Source organism: Neovison vison, chromosome 12 (assembly GCF_020171115.1).
Source record: "Neovison vison isolate M4711 chromosome 12, ASM_NN_V1, whole genome shotgun sequence".
Lineage (NCBI taxonomy): Eukaryota > Metazoa > Chordata > Mammalia > Carnivora > Mustelidae > Neogale > Neogale vison.
Window position 1 is genome coordinate 112,339,887 of NC_058102.1, and position 21,531 is coordinate 112,361,417.

The following is a 21,531-nucleotide window of genomic DNA, read 5'->3' on the forward strand; positions in this document are numbered from 1 at the left end:
ACTACAGTCTTTAGTTTGAAGTCTAATTTATCTGATATGAGAATCGCTACCCCAGCCTTCTTTTGAGTCCCATTGGCATGAAAGATGCTTCTCCACCCCTTTACTTTCAGTCTGCGTGTATCTTTAGGTTCAAAATGGGTCTCTTGTAGACAGCATGTGGATGGGTCCTGTCGTTTTATCCCATCTGCAACCCTGTGCCGTTTTATGGGTGCATATAGGCCATTCACATTGAGAGTGATTATTGATGGATACGTTTTTATTGACAACAAGTTACCTTTGAAGTCTTTCTTTCTCTAGACTGTCTCTATATTTCTGTTCAATGCTATTCTTGGGATTTTTCCTCTTTTATAGAACCCCCCTTAATATTTCCTGCAGTGTCGGCTTGGTGGTTGCATAGTCTTTTAAGCCTTGCCGGTCTTGGAAACTCTTTATCTCTCCATCCATTTTGAATGTCAGTCTTGCTGGATAAAGTATTCTTGGCTGCATGTTCTTCTCATTTAGTGCCCTGTGTATATCTTGCCAGCCTCTTCTGGCTTGCCAGGTGTCTGTGGACAGGTCTGACGTTATTCTGATGGGCTTCCCTCTGTAAGTAGGGAGCCTCTTTGCCCTGGCGGCTTTCAAGAGACTATACCTACAATTATAATTCCTCAATTTGACTATCAGGTGTCGTGATGTTTTTTTGGAGTGTATAATCTTGGGTGGAGACCGTTCAGCCTCTAGTACATGAATGCTGGTTTCAATCGCGAGATTCGGAAAATTTTCATGAAGGACTTGTTCCACGTTATCTTCTAGACTTCTTTCTACTCCCCTTCAGGAATTCCAATAATTCTGACGTTGGAATGCTTCATGGCATCATTTATTTCCCTGATTCTGCTTTCGTGGGATCTAAGCTCTTTGTTCTAGGCTTCCTCCTGATCCTTTCTCTCTATCTGTTTGTCTTCCAGATCACTAATTCTATCTTCTGTCTCAGTTACCCTAGCTTTGAGAGAGTTTAGATTAGATTGGAACTCATTGAGAGCATTGTGGACCTCCTCCCTGGTAGCTTTAAGCTCCGCCCTAACATTGTGAACATCCTGTCTGGTCGCTTTCAGTTCGGCCCTAATCAATTTTGTTTGGTCATCCATGGTTTTCTCCAACCTAGCTATTGCCTGGATAATTGTTAGCCTGAATTCTCTTTCCGACATATTGTCTATGTTGATAGCCGTTAGCTCTGTTGCAGAAGGTCCATCCTCTGTATTTTTCTTCTGTTGGGCATTCCTCCTCCTAGTCATTTTGGTGGGAGAAGACTGAACAGATGTAGCTGGATGTATCAACTCTGGTGCAGTCAAGGTGCACCCTGGAACACTTCTGAGCAATCAGGATTCCCCATCGAAACGAGAGACAAAAGAAAAGAAAAAGGAAAAGAAGAAAAAGAAAAAGAAAAAGAAAAAAAAGAGAGAGAGAGAGAGAGACAGGAAAGAAAGGGAAGATGAAAGAGAAGGTTCAGCCCAGATGGGCCCCAGGTAAGATTTATGAAGTAGACAAACAAAAAGAGATAAAAAGTCTGATACAATTATATGGCAAGAGAAAGAAAAAAAAAATATATATATATATGCAAATAAAGAAAGAACCTCGTCAAAAAGAACCACAAGTGTAAAATTTATATGCTATCAGGACAAACTCAAAAAACACAGAAACACTGGTGGAAGAAGATGGGAGAGTTCTTATAAAATCTCAGTGTGTGTGAGGAATGTTGTTTTGATTCTTCCTGTATGTATCTTGATATCTTTGTTAAAGGACTCAACTTTCCTAAGATAAAGTGGATTAAAAATTGGTTTACCTATAGGGGTAGTATTGATTGGGGAAAGGGGATTACTTTGAAGTTAACTCTATATGAATATTACAGGATAAAAATAAAAAGGAATATACTAGACTAAACTAAACTAAAATTTTCAAAAAAAGGAATTCAGAAAATAAAAATGCAAAAGAAAAACATAGGTGTATATATCAAAAAGTTCAGGTTAGAAAGGTATTATGGAATTTGATGTACTGTACAGCTCACTGTGATGGTAAATAGGTTAGAAAAATTACCTGTGTGTAAATATATATATATATATATATATATATATATGAACCGGAATAGTGGAAACGAGTGAATAATACAAGTTTTCCTATGAAGTAGTGGTGGTTCTCTTGTAGTCCTTTTTTTTTTTTTCTTTCTTGGTTGGTTTTCTGGGGGAGGGGCCTGCCACGTGGGTTGTCAGTCAATGATGTTTCCTGAGTTGAGTCCCCCCGCCCCCCTCAAGGGGGTGGGCTCTGGGGAAACTGGTTTTTTTCAGGCTTTTGTTCTCTGGCGGTTTTTTTGCTTGTTCACTTTTTTCCCTCTCACCTTGACCGCCTTTGATGGTTTTTGTAGTATTAGAAGAAATCAAACTGCACCCTGATCTCCGTCTCAGAGAGAAGCCTCAGTCTGGGTGCAGAAGCTGAATAAATTCCCCCTTGGCCGCTGGCAGCGCAGGTTCCAAGTTGCAGACCCTGGGGGCACAGGATCTTTTGCTCGTCCCCAAAGCCAAGGCAGTGGCCGCTGTCTGGGAGCTCCTGACCGCCAGAGGTTCCAAGCAGAGATCGCACACTGAGATTTTGCCGCCGGCCCGGGCTTGGAGTGCCCGGATTGCGCGCACCTCTTTTCAGAGGTGGCTGTGGGTCGGGCGCGCATCTGGGGCACTGAGAATGGGGCGCTAGTCCGTAAGCCCCAGGCTGGGCTTTTGCGTGCCTCTGTCCGGGGAAGAGTTTTGCGCGCGCGCACGCGGCTTAGGCTTTGAAACAATGGCGCGGGTCAAGGAGCGTCCGCCGGGCCTCAGTAACCCAGGGGAGCTCGAGCGACGTGCGCGCGTATCTCAAGCTTTGTGGTAGGGCTAGCACGCGTTCTGCAGACCGGCGCAGCTCCCATCCCCTCACAGGAGCTGGAACCCACGCGCTCTGGGGCGCGCTGGCGGCTTAGGGACCAGGAGCTGGTTTCTCCGCCGCACTCTCTCTGCCTCCACGCCGGAGAGGCTGTCTGGGACCCGGGACTTAAGGCCCGGTCCCTAGCTGCCCCGATTCCCACAATTTCCCCCCGCGATCCTTTGCTCTTTTGGAGTGCTTTCAACCAGTCTCCAAGTTAATGCTGGTCCCCAGACGCAGGGCACTCTCGCTCGTATTGGGGTATTACTCTCCCACCGGTCACCTCTGGTGGCTCCCTCCCCCTTTTGTTTATCTTCCAATATCAGTCTGCAGTTCCCATTCCGCTTTACCTGCTCACTGGCGTCTTCTGCCCCTGTAGAGATCCAGGCGTGTATAATTCTGATCTCAGGCTGATTTCATGGGTGATCGGAGTTTTTTGGTAGGTAATCAGCTCACTTTGGGGTACCAGCTGAAAAGACGCCTCTTCCTACTACCCCGCCATCTTGTCCCCCGCAAATTCTTGTGTTTTAATCTTTGTACTATTCTTTTATATTGCATGCAACGTCTTTTTTTTTTTTCTTCCTGTTTTCCATCCTGGTTTTCTGAATGTACAACTTTAAATTCTCCCTCATGGAGAATGCTTTTAGGATAAAGTTAATGAACCTGTTATCATATACAAGATTTATTCATACTTAGACTTGATCATATCTTGACTAAAACCATAATTTTAGTTTCTTAAATATATACTTCAATCTTTTAAAAATTCTATTCTCTGTGTTGTAGGATATATTGTTTTTGTAAAAAAAAAAACAGATGCAAAACTGATTTTGTTTCATGTTTTTAAGAGATTTATTTATTTATTTATAGAGAGCAGGGTGAGAGCCGGGGTTGGGGGAGAATTACAAGCAGGTTCCATACAGAGTAGGGAATTCCACTTGGGGCTTCATCTTATAGCCCCAAGATCATGATTTAATCCAAAACCAAGAGCTGGATGCCCAACCAACTGAGTTCCCCTAGGCACCCCAGTGATTTCTGTTTCATTATAGAAGATGTTTTATTTTGTTTTCCTCTACAGAATGTAGACTCTTGTTTAGATGTATTCAATACTTCAATAATTGATAATTTTCCTGTGTGTAGATCTTTTCAAATTCTTTTAAAATGGTACTTAGAGGGCTCTTTAAATATGCAACATATTTAAAATAATCTGTCCTTTTTCAGCTTGGGGAAAATTTCTTCCATTATTCTTTGATAGTTTTCCTTTTTTTTCCCCTACATTCTTTTTTTTTTTTTAAAGCTAGCTAGTCAGATACTGTATTTTCTAGATTAATAACTTATGTCCTTTAGTTTAAGTTCTTGGAAAAGTCCAATTTTATTTTCTCATAGATATATTGATTTTCATAATTTAATCCATTGTACCCCCACCCCTTTTTTTTCTAAGACTAGCTTATTTCATATAATTTTTTTTTGGTTGTTTCTGATGTTGATTTTTTCTTCTATCACAAAATGCTTACTGAAGCTTGTTAAGGGGAGGTGCGGTTTTATTGATTTTTCTAAATGTCTTTTTTTTCACATGGATACTTCCTTCTTTTGAGGTTAGTTTTATCTAGGTCTTTATTTATGCTGGAGGCTTTCTTCAAATATCTAGTTGTCTTTATTTTTTTCTTTTATAATTTATATTGAGAGGCTAGGATAGTCAACAAGCTTGGAGATGTTCAAAAAGTGCTTTAGCATGAGTGAGCAAGAAGCTGCCCTTTATCAGAAAGGTTCTCTAAAATCCCAGAATCATTATTCCTTTATTCTAGGATGCTAATATCTATTTTAAGTGCCCTAGTTTTCCCAGACTATTTGGCATTTTATAGAGAACAACTCTCCAAAATGCTGTTGGTGGTAAACTCTGCTCTGCACAAGGAGATGGAATGAGGCATGAAATGATAGGGAATCTATGATTTCACTTATATTTTATTTATTATTATTATTTTTTATTTATTTGTCAGACACAGATCACAAGTAGGCAGAGAGGCAGGCAGAGAGAGAGGAGGAAGCAGGCTCCCTGCCAAGCAGAGAGCCCGATGCAATGCAGGGCTCAATCCTAGGACCCTGAGATCATGACCTCATGATCATGAGCCAAAGGCAGAGACATTAACCCACTGAGCCACCCAGGCGCCCCTCCACTTATATTTTAAAGAAACTAATTTACCCTTTAATTTTTCATGTTATTTTCACTCCCATTTTCTGTTCTTCTGAGTCTCATTTAACATGTAGACTCGTTTAGTTTCCACCTCTTGTTATAAAATTTGCATTCTATCTCTAGTTTAATCATTTCCGTCCTTTTATTGACTTTCCATCGTTTCCAAGGATTCCTTCTTTCTTTTTCTTTTGTCATTAATGGTTTTATAACCTTTAGTTCATTTATTGTCACTTTAATAGTGTCTCATTGGAGGTCAGAAAAAATGTATAGGTTGAGTCAGACATCTTGAGCTAGGAAACCTCAATGTATAGTTATTTGGGGACTTCCTTTAAACATGATTTTAATCCTACAATGTCTTTTATTTTTCTGATTATATTGATATTTAAATTATCTTAGAACACAGATACAATCTCCTCTCAATAGACTATAGTCATGCAAATACTTCTTAATTTACTTATTCTTATATTTAGCCAGCTTCAAATTTAGCTTTTATATGTAGAACTCTGCAGGAGAGAAAGGTGTTCCAAACCAGATGACACTGGAAATGGTGATATTCTCAGTTAATTCCTATGATCATGAGGGAGACAAGATGGCAGGGAAGTAGGAGGAGGCGCCATTTCAACCTGTACCCTAAAGTGAGCTGATTACCTACCAAAGAACTCCGATCACTCATGAAACCAGCCTGAGATCAGAATTATCCACGTCTGGATCTCTACAGGGGCAGAAGACGCCAGTGGGCAGGTAAAGCAGAATGGGAATGTCAGACTGATATCAGAAGATAAACAAAAGGGGGAGGGAGCCACCAGAGGTGACTGACTGAAATGTAAAACCCCTAATATGAGAGTGCCCTGCATCTGTGGACCAGCATTAACTTGGAGACTGGTTGAAAGCACTCCAAAAGAGCAAAGGATCACGGGGTGAAATTTGTGGGAAGCAGGGCAGCTAGGGGCAGGGGCTTAAGTCCCTGGACCCAGGACAGCCTCCTCTGGTGCTGAGCCAGAGACAGTGTGGCGGAGAAACCAGGTCTTGGTCCCTGAGCCGCCAGTGTGGCTGAGAATGCATGGGGTCTGGCTCCTGTGTGGGGCTGGGAGCCTCACCAGACAGCAGAATGCTGAGTCATGCTAACAGAGACTGAGATGCACGTGCCTCTCACCCTCCCCTAAGAAAGGTGCGTGAAGGCCCAGCCCAGTGCTCTTAGACCCGTGCCGTTGTATCAGAGCCCAAGATGCGCGTGCACCCCAGACCCTCCCCTGAGAGAGGTGCGCCCAAGCCCGGCACTCTTAGACCCAGAGAGACCAGGCACTCCCAGCCCAGGCCAGTGGGAAAATCTCAGTGTGCAATCGCTGCTTGGAACCTCTCTGGGGGTCTGGAGTTGCTCAGACAGCTGTTGCTGCTGTGGTTTTGGGTACAAGCAGAAGATCCTGTGTCCCCAGGGACTGCAACTTGGAACCTGCTCCACCAGTGGCCAAGGGGGAAATTTATATGGGCTATGCAGCATCCACAGGGGTCAAGACAGAGGCTTCTCTCTGAGAGGGAGGTCAGGGTGCAGTTTACTTTCCTCTAAACCTACAAAAACCATCAAAAGCAGTCAAGGCAAGAGAAAAAAAAAATGAACAAACATAAAAACCTCCAGAGAACAGAAGCCTGAAAAAAACGGTTTCCTCAGAGCCCACCCCATTGAGGGGGGCGGGAGGACTTAACTCAGGGAACATCATTACTGAAAACCCATGTGGCAGGCCTCTCCCCCAGAAAACCAACCAGGAAAGAAAAAAAAAAAGAAAGAAAGAAAGAAAGAAATAGACTACAAGAGAAGAACCACTACTACTTCCTAGGACAACTTTTATTTTTAACTCATTCCCACTATTCTTGGTCATTTTTAAAAATATATATATAGATAATTTTTTAACCTATTTACCATCACAGTGATATGTCCAGTACATCAAATTCCATAATACCCTTCTAACCTGAACTTTTTGATACCTACACCTTTGTAATTCCTTTTGCATTTCTAATTTTTAAATTTTCTTTTTAAATTTTAGTTTACTTTAGTCTAGTTTATTCCTTTTTTATTTTTATTTTCTAATATTTATATAGAGTTAAACTTCAAGGTAATTCCCTTTCCCCAATCAATGCCACCCCTATAGGTAAACCAATTTTTAATCCTTCTTTATCTTAGGAAAGATGAGTCCTTTAACAAAGATATCAAGATACAGCCAGGAAGAATCAAAACAAACTTCCTCGCCCACACTGAGAAATTATAACCACTCTCCCATCTTTTCCTTCCACCAGTGTTTCTGTGTTTTTGTGCTTGTCCTGATAGTATATAAATCTTATTCTTGAGGTTCTTTTTGATGAGGATCTTCCTTTATTTGCATATATATACTTTTATATATATACATATATATACTTTTTTCTCTTGTCATATACTTTTATCAGTCTTTTTGTTTGTCGGTTTTGTTTTATACTTCATCAATCTTAGTTTGGGGCCCATTTGGCCTGAACCTTCTCTTTTATCTTCCCTTTCTTTCCTCTCTCTCTCTCTTTTTCTTTTTCTTTTCTTTTTTCCCTCATTTGGGTGAGGAATCCTGATTTCTCAGAAACGTTCCAGGGTGCACATTACTGCACCATGGTCAATACATCCAGCTATACCCGTTCAGTCATCTCTCACCAAAAAGACTAGAAGGAGGAATGCCCAACAGAAGGAAAATACAGAGGGTGGGCCTTCTGCAACAGAGCTAATGGCTATCAACATAGACAATATGTTGGAAAGAGAATTCAGGCTAACAATTATACAGGCAATAGCTAGGTTGGAGAAAGCTATGGATACCCAAATAGAATTAATTAGGGCAGAACTGAAAGCCACCAGGGATGATATTCAACTGTTAGGGTAGAACTGAAAGCTACCAGGGATGTGGTTCAAAATGCTCTCAGTTAGTTCCAATCTAACCTAAATTCTCTCAAATCTAGGGTAACTGAAACAGAGCATAGAATTAGTGATCTGGTGGACAAATAGATAGAAAGGATCAGGAGGAATCCAGGAACAAACAGCTTAGAAGCCACAAAAACAGAATCAGGGAAATAAATTATGCCATGAAATGTTCCAACGTCAGAAGTATATGAATCCCTGAAGGGGAGGAGAAAGAAAGAAATCTAGAAGATATAGTGGAACATGTTCTTCATGAAAATATTCCCAATCTCGCAAATGGACCAGTGTTCATGTACTAGATGCCGAACGGTCTTCACTCAATATTGTAGATTAAAAAAAAAAAAAATCAAGGCACCTGATAGTGAAATTGAGGTATCATAATTGTAGATACAATATCTTGAAAGCCGCTAGGAAAAAGAGGCTCCTTACTTACAGAGGAAAGCCCATCAGAATCACGTCAGACCTGTCCACAGAGACCTGACAAGCCAGAAAGGGGTGGAAAATATATTCACGGTGCTAAATGAGGAGAACATGCAGCCAAGAATACTTTATCCAGCAAGACTGACATTCAAAATGGATGGAAAGATAAAGAGTTTCCAAGACAGGCAAGGCTTAAAAGACTATGCCGACAATGTAGGAAATATTAAGGGGGGATCTATAAAAGAGGAAAAATCCTAAGAATAACATTGAACAGAAATATAGAGACAAGCAACGGAAAGAAAGACTTCAAGGTAACACGATGACAATAAAAACATATCTATCAATAATCACTCTCAATGTCAATGGCCAAAATATGCCCATAAAATGACACAGGGTTTCAGATTGGATAAAACTACAGGATCCTTCTATATGTTGTCTACAAGAGACCCATTTTGAACCTAAAGATATACCCATACTGAAAGTGAAGGGATGGAGAAGCATCTTTCACGTCAATGGGCCTCAAAAGAAGGCCGGGGTTGCTATTTGCATATCAGATAAATTAGATTTTAAACTAAAGATTGTAGTCAGAGATACAAAAGGACACTACATCATTCTTAAAGGGACTATCCACCAAGATGATCTAACAATTTTAAATATCTATGCCCCCAATATGGGAGCAGCCAATTACTTAAGAAAACTACTAATCAAGATAAAGAATCATATTGATATGAATACATTAATAGCAGGAGATCATAACACACCTCTCTCAGAAATAGACAGATCATCGAAGCAGAATATCAATAAAGAAACAAGAGCATTGAATGACATATTGGATCAGATGGACCTCATAGATATATACAGAACATTCCATGCTAAAACTATAGAATACTCATTCTTCTCAAGTGCACATGGAACCTTCTCAAGAATAGACCACATACTGGGTCACAAATCAGGACTCAGCCGATACCAAAAGACTGAGATTATTGCCTGCACATTCTCATATCACAATGCTTTGAAATTGGAGCTCAATCACAAGGAAAAGTTCCGAAAGAATTCAAACACCTGGAAGCTAAAAACCGCCTTGCTTAAGAATTCTTGGATCAACTGGGAGATCAAAGAAGATCTGAAACAATTCATGGAAACCAATGAGAATGAAGACACTTCGGTCCAAAACCTATGGGATACAGCAAAGGCGGTCCTCAGGGGGAAATACATAGCCATCCAAGCCTCCCTCAAAAAAAAATTAAAAAATCCAGAACACAGCATCTGTCTCTACACCTTAAAGAACTGGAGAATCAACAACAATTCAAACCAACTCCACACATAAGAAGGGAAATCATCAAGATTAGAGCTGAGATCAATGAGGTAGAAACCAGAGATACAGTAGAACGTATCAACAAAACTAGAAGCTGGTTTTTTGAAAGAATCAATAAGATCAATAAGCCATTTGCCACACTAATCCAAAAGAAAAGAGAGAAAGCCCAAATTCATAAAATTATGAATGAAAAGGGAGAGACCACAACTACACCAAGGAAGTAGAAACAATCATCAGAAGTTATCATCAACAGTTATATGCCTACAAGCTAAGCAAACTAGATGAAATGGATGTATTCCTGGAAAACTATAGACTCCCAAAATTGAACCAGGAAGAAATTTACAACCTAAATAGACCAATACCTAGTAACGAGATTGAAGCAGTGATCAAATACCTCCCAAACAACAAGAGCCCAGGACCTGACGGATTCCCTGGGGAATTCTACCAAACCTTCAAGGAAGAAATAACACCTAATCTCCTGAAGCTGTTTCAAAAAAATTGAAGCAGAAGGAAAACTTCCAGACTCTTTCTATGAAGCCAGCATTATCCTGATCCCCAAACCAGGCAACGACCCTACCAGAAAGAGGAATTTCAGACCAATATCACTGATGGATATGGATGCTAAGATTCTCAACAAGATCCTAGCAAACAGGATCCAACAGCATATCAAAAAGATTATCTACCATGACCAGGTTGGATTCATCCTTGGACTACAAGGACGGTTCAACATTCGCAAATCACTCAACATGATAGAACAAATTAATAAGAGAAGAAAGAAGAACTACATGGTCCTCTCAATTGATGCAGAAAAAGCATTTGACAAAATCCAGCATCTGTTCCTGATTAAAACACTTCAAATTATAGGGATAAAGGGAACATTACTGAACTTCATCAAATCTATCTATGAAAGATCCACAGCAAATATCATCCTCAATGGGAAAAAGCTTGTGTCCTTCCCGTTGAGATCTGGCACACGACAAGGATGCCCACTCTCACCACTCTTGTTCAACATAGTATTAGAAGTACCAGCAACAGTAATCAGACAAGAAAGAGAATAAAAGGTATCCAAATTGACAAGGAAGAAGTCAAACTCTCTCTCTTCACAGATGACATGATTCTTTATGTGGAAAACCCAAAAGACCACCCCCAAACTACTAGAACTCATACAGGAATTCAGCAATGTTTCAAGATACAAAGTCAATGTACAGAAATCAGTGGCTTTCTTATATGCTAACAATGAAAATATGGAAAGGGAAATTAGAGAATCGATTCCATTTGCTATAGCACCAAGAAGCATATGATATCTGGGAATAAACCTAACCAAAGAGGTAAAGGATCTGTACTTGAGGAACTTCAGAACACTCATGAAAGAAATTGAAGAAGACACAAAAAGATGGAAGACCATTTCCTGTTTTTAGATCGGAAGAATAAACATTGTTAAAATGTCTATACTGCCTAGAGCAATCTATACTTTTAATGCCATTCCGATCAAAATTCCACCGGTATTCTTCAAAGAGCTGGATCAAATATTCCTTAAATTGGTATGGAATCAGAAGAGACCCCGAATCGCTAAGGAAATGTTGAAAAACAAAAGTAAAACTGGCAGCATCACGTTACCTGATTTCAACTTTACTACAAAGCTTTCATCACCAAGACAGCATGGTATTGGCATAAAAACAGACACATAGACCAGTGAAGCAGAGTAGAGAGCCCAGATATGGATTCTTAACTCTATGTTCAAATAATCTTCGCCAAAACAGGAAAAAATATACAGTGGGTAAAAGACAGTTTCTTCGATAAATGGTGCTGGGAAAACTGGATAGCTATATGTAGAAGAATGAAACACAACCATTCTCTTACACCGTAAACAAAGATATATACGAATGCATAAAAGACCTCAATGTGATACAGGAATCTATCAGAACCCTAGAGGAGAATATAGGCAATAACCTCTTTGAAATCAGCCACAGCTACTTCTTTCAAGATATGTCTCCAAAGGCAAAGGAACCAAAAGCAAAGATGAACTTTATGGACTTCATCAAAATCAAAAGCTTCTGCACAGCAAAGGAAACAGTCAACAAAACAAAGAGGCAACCCACGGAATGGGAGAAGATATTTGCAAATGATAGTACAGACAAAAGGTTTACATCCAGGATCTATAAAAAGAACTCCTCAAACTCAACCCACACAAAACAGACAATCATATCAAATAGTGGGCAGAAGATATGAACAGACACTTCCCCAACCAAGACATAAATGGCTATCAGACACATGAAAAAATGTTCATCATCACTAGCCATCAGGGAGATTCAAATTAAAAACACACTGAGATATCATCTTACACCAATTAGAATGGCCAAAATTAGCAAGACAGGAAACCACATGTGTTGGAGAGGATGTGGAGAAAGGGGAACATCTTACACTGTTGGCGGGAATGCAAGTTGGTGCAGCCTCTTTGGAGAACAGTGTGGAGATTCCTCAAGAAATTAAAAATAGAGCTTCCCTATGACCCTGCAATTGCACTCCTGGGTATTTACCCCAAAGATACAGATGTTGTGAAAAGAGGGGCCATCTGTACCCCAATGTTTATAGCAGCAAAGGCCACAGTCGCCAAACTATGGAAAGAACCAAGATGCCCTTCAACGGACGAATGGATAAGGAAGATGTGGTCCATATACACTATGGAGTATTATTCCTCCATCAGAAAGGATGAATACCCAATCTTTGTAGCAACATGGATGGGACTGGAAGAGATTATGCTGAGTGAAATAAGTCAAGCAAAGAGAGTCAATGATCATATGGTTTCCCTTTTGTGGAGCATAACAAATAACATGGATGACAAGGGGAGATGGAGAGGAGAAGGGAGTTGAGGGAAATTGGAAGGGGAGGTGAATCATGAGAGACTATGGATTCTGAAAACAATCTGAAGGTTTTGAACGGGCGGTGTGTGGGAACCAGGTGGTGGGTATTGGAGAGGACAGGGATTGTGTGGAATACTGGGTGTGGTTCAAAAACAATGAATACTGTTATGCTGAAAAGAAATGAATAAAAAAATAAAAAAAAAATCCAGGAGAATTGTGTTTCCAGACAATAGTAGTTATTTACAGAGTTGAATGGTCTAGAATTGGAATTATTTTTTTTTCCTTTTCATGAATACCTTTTATTTTTTTATTGTTTTATTTTGTTTTAATTTGATTTTATTTTTTCAGTGTTCCAAGATTCATTGTTTATGTACCAAATCCAGTTCTCCATGCAATACATGCCCTCCTTAATATCCACAACCAGGCTCAAAACTCTCCAAAACCCTCAGTTTGTTTTTCAGAGTCCACAGTCTCTCATGGTTTGTCTTCCTCCCATGATTTCCCCAATTCACTTTTCCTTTCCTTCTCCTAATGTCCTCCCTATTATCTAATTGTTTGTGGCAGCATGGTTAACACAGGAAGAGATGCTATCAGTGATGTTTTTCAGCATTTATATAAGCCTACCCCAGGGGATATCAGCCTTGAAAGATATATCACCCTTTTAGGCTGCCCCTTATCTAACTTTAATTAACTGCCCTAGAGGGAGATGAAGAAGGCCTTAAGGAAAGAGATAGTCAGATTGCTTTCATTGCTTTCTTTTCCCTGGTCACTTCTTAAGGTAACATATGTTAAACACATTTATTAAAGTTGTAAATAAGTATGCAAATGCAAACACAGTCCTTTGGCTTCATTCCTCCCCTTCTATCCTTTCTCATGAAGGGAGTGTTGCATGCACGGAAATGTGTGGCTGGACAAAAGCCCAGAAACCTGGAAAGTGTATTATGTGGGATTCCCCACAGAGAAGCACTTGGCTGCCAGCAGCTCTAGCTCTAGGTTTCCACACACCATCAATCTGGTGCCTGGCAGTCACTGCTCCCCTCCTCACCTCACCTCATGCAGAGAACTAACAGAGAGCAACTATTTGTCTCATGTTGCAGCAGCCAAGCTATTTATGGAAGGTAAAGAGAAAGAGAGAGAGAGAGAGAGAGACAGAAACAGAGACAGAGAAAGAAAGAAAGGTAGGATAATGGGGAGGGAAAAATAACAACTTTCAAACTGTGCTTACAATTCCATTTTAATGTCAGATTTCTTGTTCTTGTTATCAGCTTTAACATAGACTTTCTGATGTAGACCATAGGAGGAAACAAAGGGAATTGACTTAAAGTGAAAGGGCCAGTATCTTGGTCAGCCTTCAGGAATTCTTTCACAGTTGAACTAAGTGAAACTTCAGGTATTCCCAGAAAGGAAGGGAAACAGTGCCTAAGACACTTTGCAAGTGAAAACAGGAGCTAAACTTTTCACAAAACCTCCTCTGATTCTGATTTACATCCTTTGTACAGAACAGGAAACTGAGGCATGCAGAGGTCAATTCAGCCCTGAAAATCACATACATATTACCAGGGCCAATAACATATATGTTAGTCTTCCTGTTGTTAGAGTGAAATGCATGTGCTTTCTTAAGCTCCTGAAACTGCCTTGACATTTCAAAAAAAAGCAATAAGGAAAATATTCCTGTAAAAGGAAAATTTCCTTAAACCTTATGATGTCTATCAATTGGAAAGTTCTTCTGGTTTTGTCAGAAGAGTGCTCTGTATGTTTGTGCCTTTTTTTTTTTTAAGATTGTTTATTTATTTATTTGAGAGAGAGAGAGAATCAGTGAGAGAGAGCATGAGCAAGGAGAAGGTCAGAGAGCGAAGCAGACTCCCCATGGAGCTGGGAGCCTGATGTGGGACCCGATCCCGGGACTCCAGGATCACGCCCTGAGCCGAAGGCAGTCGTCCAACCAACTGAGCCACCCAGGCGTCCCTGTTTGTGCCTTTTTAACTGCTATTTCAACAATGGCTAACAAACAAACAAAGAAACAAAAACCCATAATACGATCCAGAGAACTTGAGGACATATAAACTCCTGCTTTCACTTGCTTCAACTTTGACCTTAACCATGAGTCCTAATATTTCTTACAGTAGAAAGGGACACAAACTTGCTAACTCAGTTTTTTATATCTGCTCTAAGGCCTGAGACCTGAAATATAAAGCATACTTGACTAGTGAGTAGAGTTACTTTTTAACCACGATGAGTGCAAGTTATAATAGTAAAGAAATTTGGAATAAATACAGCCACTTCTAATAATGAAAGATAAACATTTGTATACACTTTAATTTCCTTTATTCATATTAGAGGTTTGTGTCAGAGACTAAACATTTTCAGTGACTGTAAGGAACGCATGAAAGCACAGATTTGTCCCTGAATAAAATATTATTTCATGTAAATGTATGTTCAAATATATTTTTTGCTAAAACTCTTGAGTTTTTCCTTTCTAGACATAGCCTATGAGTGTTTGTTCTATCTCTGGAACTCAGCTACTCAGATTTTCTTACTCTTTCATTAATGCCAGCCTCACCTTCTTTGGAGACTCTAATTTCATACAGATGGATGTGGGTGAAATTTCACTGTTGGCAGAAAACAACTTTATTCAGCATATGGCTATTTAGTATCTCATGAGATTAAGAAAATTACAATACTTGGCATAAATACATAAATGCTTGATTCACTGAACTCACATGTTTTAGCTTCCAAAAATATTATAGAGGATTATTTATAATTATAATTATTTTTATTTTTAGAAGATTTATTATACTTTGAAGCTTGGCAGTACTTTATGTACAGAAGCTTTCAACCTGGCTGTGGATCTGGAGCTAATGAAAGTATGAGAATAACAGAAAATAGGAAATGGTTCATTGGTTTTAAGACTTCATTTATTAAAAAAAAATAACACTGATATTGTAAAAAAGGTAAACAATATTTGTGTTAGAGCAATTGTAAAAATTTTATCTTCCATACACAAGTAAAATGGGGATGAAAATTAGCTTAACTTTAAAAGAGAAACAAATAATTTAGCCAGCAAGCCTGTTTTAGTTTAAAGATATTTTAACATTTTACAGTGCTTTACACTGAAATAATCAGTCTAAATATTTTGCCTTATAATCAAGAGAGTAAAACATTACTTCGTTCTTTATTATCAAATGATCAAGATTAGCAGTTCAAAAGTGAAGATATTTACATATTACCAATAAAATTATTATAACTCCTTCTTTCAACTCTAGTTTGTCAATCCTTTTCCACGAACTTTTCAAAATCTGAGTCTCTGTTAATATTTTGTCTCATCACATTACTTTTCTTTATCTTTTCCTAACTTAAGGAAGACACATTTGGTGCCTAATTCAATAGATTTGAACTCCTCCATCATACCTGGGGACTTTACATGAGTCAGACTCAGACAAAATGACTAGTAATAATTTCCTTCTTTTTGTTGTTAAGGGTCAGGGGTGTGGAGGTAGAAAGCAAACTGAAATAAAATAAATAAATAAATCTCAGCTCTGTGTGGTTTGCTTGGGAAAACATAATTATTACAAAAGTCCATGTCAGAAGCATTTATTATGATAATTCTGTGTGTGTTTGATTCTAATCAATAGAATCTATGAGATCAAAGATCCCTAAGACTGTGTCTTTTGTTTCTAAATGACAAGCACCTAGGTCATAAGCTGTTTCCTTTTCACTCTTCAGGGACTATTAATTGATGTTTCTCTGACTGAATACATGTTTGAATTTCTTATACACATTCAACCCACAAGGAAAGAGTAATCAGTCAACAAATATTTACTAAATGTATCATCTATTAGTGTTCTTGAAAGTTACCGTTAAGTCAGCAATAGTAGTATTAATTTCAAAGAGTACATTCTGGGTTTGGTTGTGATACATAAGAAAAAGCTCAGCTCTTGATATGAAATCTCCCCAAACTTAGCCCAATGACTTGATAAAGTTAGGGTGGCAGTCATAAAAAAAACAGAAATAGGTTCCTTCACAAAAAGTTTTAAATCACAGTTTTGACATTTCTACCTATAACTAGTTCTATTTTATAGAAAAATTAAAGGAAAACTTGTATTGCTCTTCAAGAAGTTCACTGCAAATGTTTAGATTAATTTTAAAAGCTTAATAATTAGAAGTAATAGAAAAGTTTCCTTTGTCCTTAAATAAAGCACCTTGATCTTCAAATAGAATTACCACTTTTTTATTAACAGGTTAAACAGTTCATTTTATTTGAGGTGATTGAATTGTCCAAGTGTAGTTTTTTTTTCTCTAATTTATGAGCTTAGCACGAGGAAGATAAATAATACCCACACTGCTCTGTATTCAGGAGTTAGCCTTGGTGTATAGAAATACCTGGTTTAATTTGACATGATTGATTCTTTTATTTCAGAATCTAGTAAAGAAAGCTGGGCTTTTTCCTCATCGTATTTGATAGCCTTTATTTAAAAAAAAATAGTTGTTGAGTACTTGAACTTCATAGTAGATGTTTATAAAGTGGTGATTCTTTCTTTTCTTTTTTAGATTATGTTTATTTATTTGACACAGAGAAAGAAAGAGTACAAGCAAGGGGAACAGCAGACAGAGGGAGAAGGAGAAGCAGTCTCCCTGATGAGAAGGGAGCTGGATGAGAGGCTGGATTTCAAGACCCTGAGGTCATGACCTGAGCTGAAGGAAGACAATTGACTGAGTCACACAAGTGATGATTTTATTGATATGGAGAAGAGGACTTAGGACATACTGCAAATACTTAGATTGCTTTTACTGGTTTGTTTTGACATCTGAGGAATGTAGAATGTCAGTAGTAAAATTTGTACCTAATATCATGATATTTTTACTTACCATGATAATGTTTGTACTGATTTGTGTATCAAGAGTTAGAAAGTAAGGACAAAAGAATTCCTGTGAAGAGAGGATTGTAATGTCACGGCATTATTATCCAAGTTATCATTTGGCCAAGGCATCATTCTTAGAGTTGTGTATGTGTAACTGTATACTCCTAAAATTCAGGTTAAGAAGTCATATGGGGATATTTGGCACCTTTTTAAAAAAATGATTTTATTTATTTATTTGACAGATAGAGATCACAAGTAGAGAAGCAGGCGGGGGGGCTGGGGAGAAACAGGCTCCCTGCTGAGCAGAGAGCCTGATTTGGGGCTCGATCCCAGGACACTGAGATCATGACTTGAACAGAAAGCAGAGACTTAACCCACTGAGCCACCCAGGCACCCTGGCACCCTGGCATCTTTTTTTTTTTTTTTTAAAGATTTTATTTATTTATTTATTTGCACAGAGAGAGAGATCACAAGTAGGCAGAGAGGCAGACAGAGAGAGAGGGGGGGGAAGCAGGCTCCCCGCTGAGCAGAGAGCCCAATGTGGGGCTCGATCCCAGGACCCTGAGATCATGACCCGAGCCGAAGGCAGAGGCCTACCCCACTGAGCCATCCAGGCGTCCCACCCTGGCATCTTTTTAAATTTAATAAGTCAGTACAGTAAAGGAAACTGCAACAACTATAAGGGAACAGAATGAATATTTTACATATTAAGCCTCTCATAACCACAACTGGTTGTCCCCCAGTGGTACTACTCCAGATCCTTTTCAACTCCCCTTGGAAGTTGAGCTTCAACATTTTAGCCTTTGGTTGTCATTAACTTCCAAAAAGATCAACTTTAGGGAGTTGAAATTAGAAACAAATATGTATATTTGACTCACTCAGTTTCCCATTCACTCATTCATTTATTCTTTTTTCTTGTTGTATTCATTTTTATTAAATATATGAATGCCACAGATACTGTAATATGCATATACAGGATGAATAGCCTACCAAAGGTGATTACATTCTAGTGAAGGTGATTAAATAATAGAAATATAACAATATAAAGAACAAATAAGATGATATAATTAAAATGAAACACAAGAGATAGCTTACCTAACTTGTTTTATGTGAGCAAGGAGGTCTTTTCTAATAGTGTTAACATCTGAGATCATGTTTGGAAAAACGTGTGGAAATATCCTAGGCTTTCATGTCTACAAGGACATTTTGACATAGAGAGAAATATTTAGTATAAATTAAATAGCAAGGGCATCTGTGTGGTTCAGTTGGTTCAGTTCATGATCCTGGAGTCCTAGGATCTAGTCCTGCATCAGACTCCCTCCTCAGCGGAGAGTCTGCTTCTCTCTCCAACCCTCCCTGCCTCATAATAGCACAATATGTATTCTAAGAAATATAGGTAGTCTGATACACATGGAATGTACAATGCTAGTTTGGCTTTCGATATGACTCTAAAGATAAGTTTGGAAAGGTAAACATAAACTAAATGATGAAAGCCATATAGCTGTATATGCTAAAATAAACAGCAATATTTTGTCCTCCTTCTTGAGAAAGAGATTTAATTATTTAAGGAACAGAAAATGTTGAATAGGTAAAGAATGTGGCACTATTGAGGGAGAATAAAACTGTTCTGCATGATTGTAATTATGGATAATGACATATTTGTCAAAACCTATTAAAGGAGATAATGAAACTTAATGTATGCATTTTTTTTACTGTATCCATTATTTTTAATGTCCAGTGTTTATAATACAAGGGCCAGAGCTCTCTCCCCACCTCAAGTTTATAAGTTTTCGATTGGCTTGTGAGGCCAATAGGGATACTTCTTGTCTAATCTGGTTTCTGGGAAGGCTTCATTCAGGTCCTCAATGGTCATCTGATCAAACAGAATTATGTTCCTTAGCTTCTCCAGCTGTTTTTTGTATTCCATAATCCTGGCCTTTGAGAGACAAAAACTCAGCACAACTTTTCACATCTTCTTTTTCTTCAGCGTCCACCTGAACAGTGTATTTATCCTCTGGCACAGGAATCTTTAGGGCATTGAACTTCTTCTCAAAGTCATCTACCAAGCCAGCCTTCACTACATTGGTCTTGTAGTAAGCTCAGTTAATAGCAGGGAGTTTCTTAGGGAGAGTATCCAACTTGGAGGTAAGTGTCTCATTCCAAGATTTCAGGCAGTTAGCAATGGCCTTCTGGTTTTGGGGTATGATCTCACCAAAAACTACCTAGTCAATGGTTTTTAGAGCAAGTTTTCACCCAGCCATCCTGAGATTCTTCACTGACCCCAGCTGCCCAGAGTCCATAGCAGCAAAGAACGGAACCCAATGTATGCAATTTTTAAAAATTATGTACAACTTCAATGGGTCTTAGGAGGGGTTGCAAAAACAAACTAACAAACATTCTAAGTGTACTACAGATGTATGAAACTATCTTACCAAAACGGTAAGGAATAGTTGTCGACTTAAGTAATTTTGGAAGTTAGTAGATTCTATAAAATCAAGGCAAAAGGAGCTATGCATAAGCACAATACTTTAGTTGACTAAGTTGATTAAGTGAGTAGAAGGTTAGAGATACAAAAAGGGAGAAGACTAGAATGATCCATGAGTAATGGCTTAAAATTGGAGACATCAAAATGAATGCATGTTTAGCCTAATATAGATACAGATGGTTACATATAGAAATACATATAGTTACATGTATATATATGACTTAGTATATATATATATATATATATATATATATATATACATCTTTATCAGCTGAGAAGGTTATGATACTCAAGTAGATATGAACACAAAGAATCCATTACTTGATTTCTTTTTTTTTTTTTTTAAGATTTTATTTATTTACTTGACAGAGATCACAAGTAGGCAGAGAGGCAGGCAGAGAGAGAAGGGAGGAAACAGGCTCCCTGCAGAGCAGAGAGCCCAATGCAGGGCTTGATCCTAGGACTCTGGGACCATGACCTGAGCCAAAGGCAGAGGCTTTAACCCACTGAGCTACCCAGGCGCCCCATTACTTGATTTCTAATATCGTTCACAGACAAAAGAAGGAAAGCTTCTTGGAAATATGGCAGATTCCAGGACTGGAGCAGGAAGTACACAAGATGAGCCTGAAACATTTTGTAGTGCCAGAAAGTAAGGAATGTTAAAACAAAACAAAACAAAAAATACAACAAAAATATAAAAATACTGGTAGGCATATCATAAAAGGACACAAAATCCAAATAAAGAAGTTTCTAGTTGCTAAATGCCTTAGAATTAATCAAGTATCAAAATAAATAATAAAAATAATGATAGTATATTTTGTATGTTTTCTAATAGTCCTTCTACATATCATTTAGAAGACGTATGTTATTTGTGATATGAATTACATGTTTGGTCAAAGTACTGGGTAATCTCCAAACATGATCATATCAGTTGGGATAAAAATCTAGTAGAAGATGGGTGACATAGGAAATAGTAACCTTTGCGACAATTAAATATATAGACAATGGATAGACAGAAACACAAATTTTCCACTGAGAGATGACCATTATCATGCATTAGATTATCCTGAATTAACAAATTATATACTACATCATGACAAAGATGTTATTTCTTAAATAAGCCAATGTTTGTGAAGAAAGCATAGCTTGGATAATTTTTTCCCCAGACTAAATTGGATTGAAATATTGGAGAAATTTTTTTCCAAATAGTTTAAAATTTTTCTTATCCTTAATATTTTTACAATGACATTTATATTTTTTAAATTATAACTAGAAGAAAAATGGCAGATCTATACCTAAAGAAGGCCAATTTATTAAAGATTACTTTTCAATGTTTAAAGAGTATGTGGTTAAATATATCAAATATATCAAATTTTATATAAAATTATCAAAATATATCAAATTAAAAATAACAATTTATTTTAAATTTTTTTTATTTTAAATTTTAATAGAAAAATATTTTTCTATTGTTTTCTCTCTGTCTCTTGTCTTTACTTGCATTTATTGTTCTGGGTAGATTCTTACAGAAGATCAATCATTTCTGAGTTAGTGTTTT

At 38.1% G+C, this 21,531-nt stretch overlaps 1 pseudogene; it reads right to left on the reverse strand.

The window, feature by feature from the left end:
- Window positions 1–19,263: 19,263 nt before the first annotated feature.
- LOC122891866 lies at window positions 19,264–19,752 on the reverse strand (annotated as a pseudogene).
- Window positions 19,753–21,531: the final 1,779 nt, after the last annotated feature.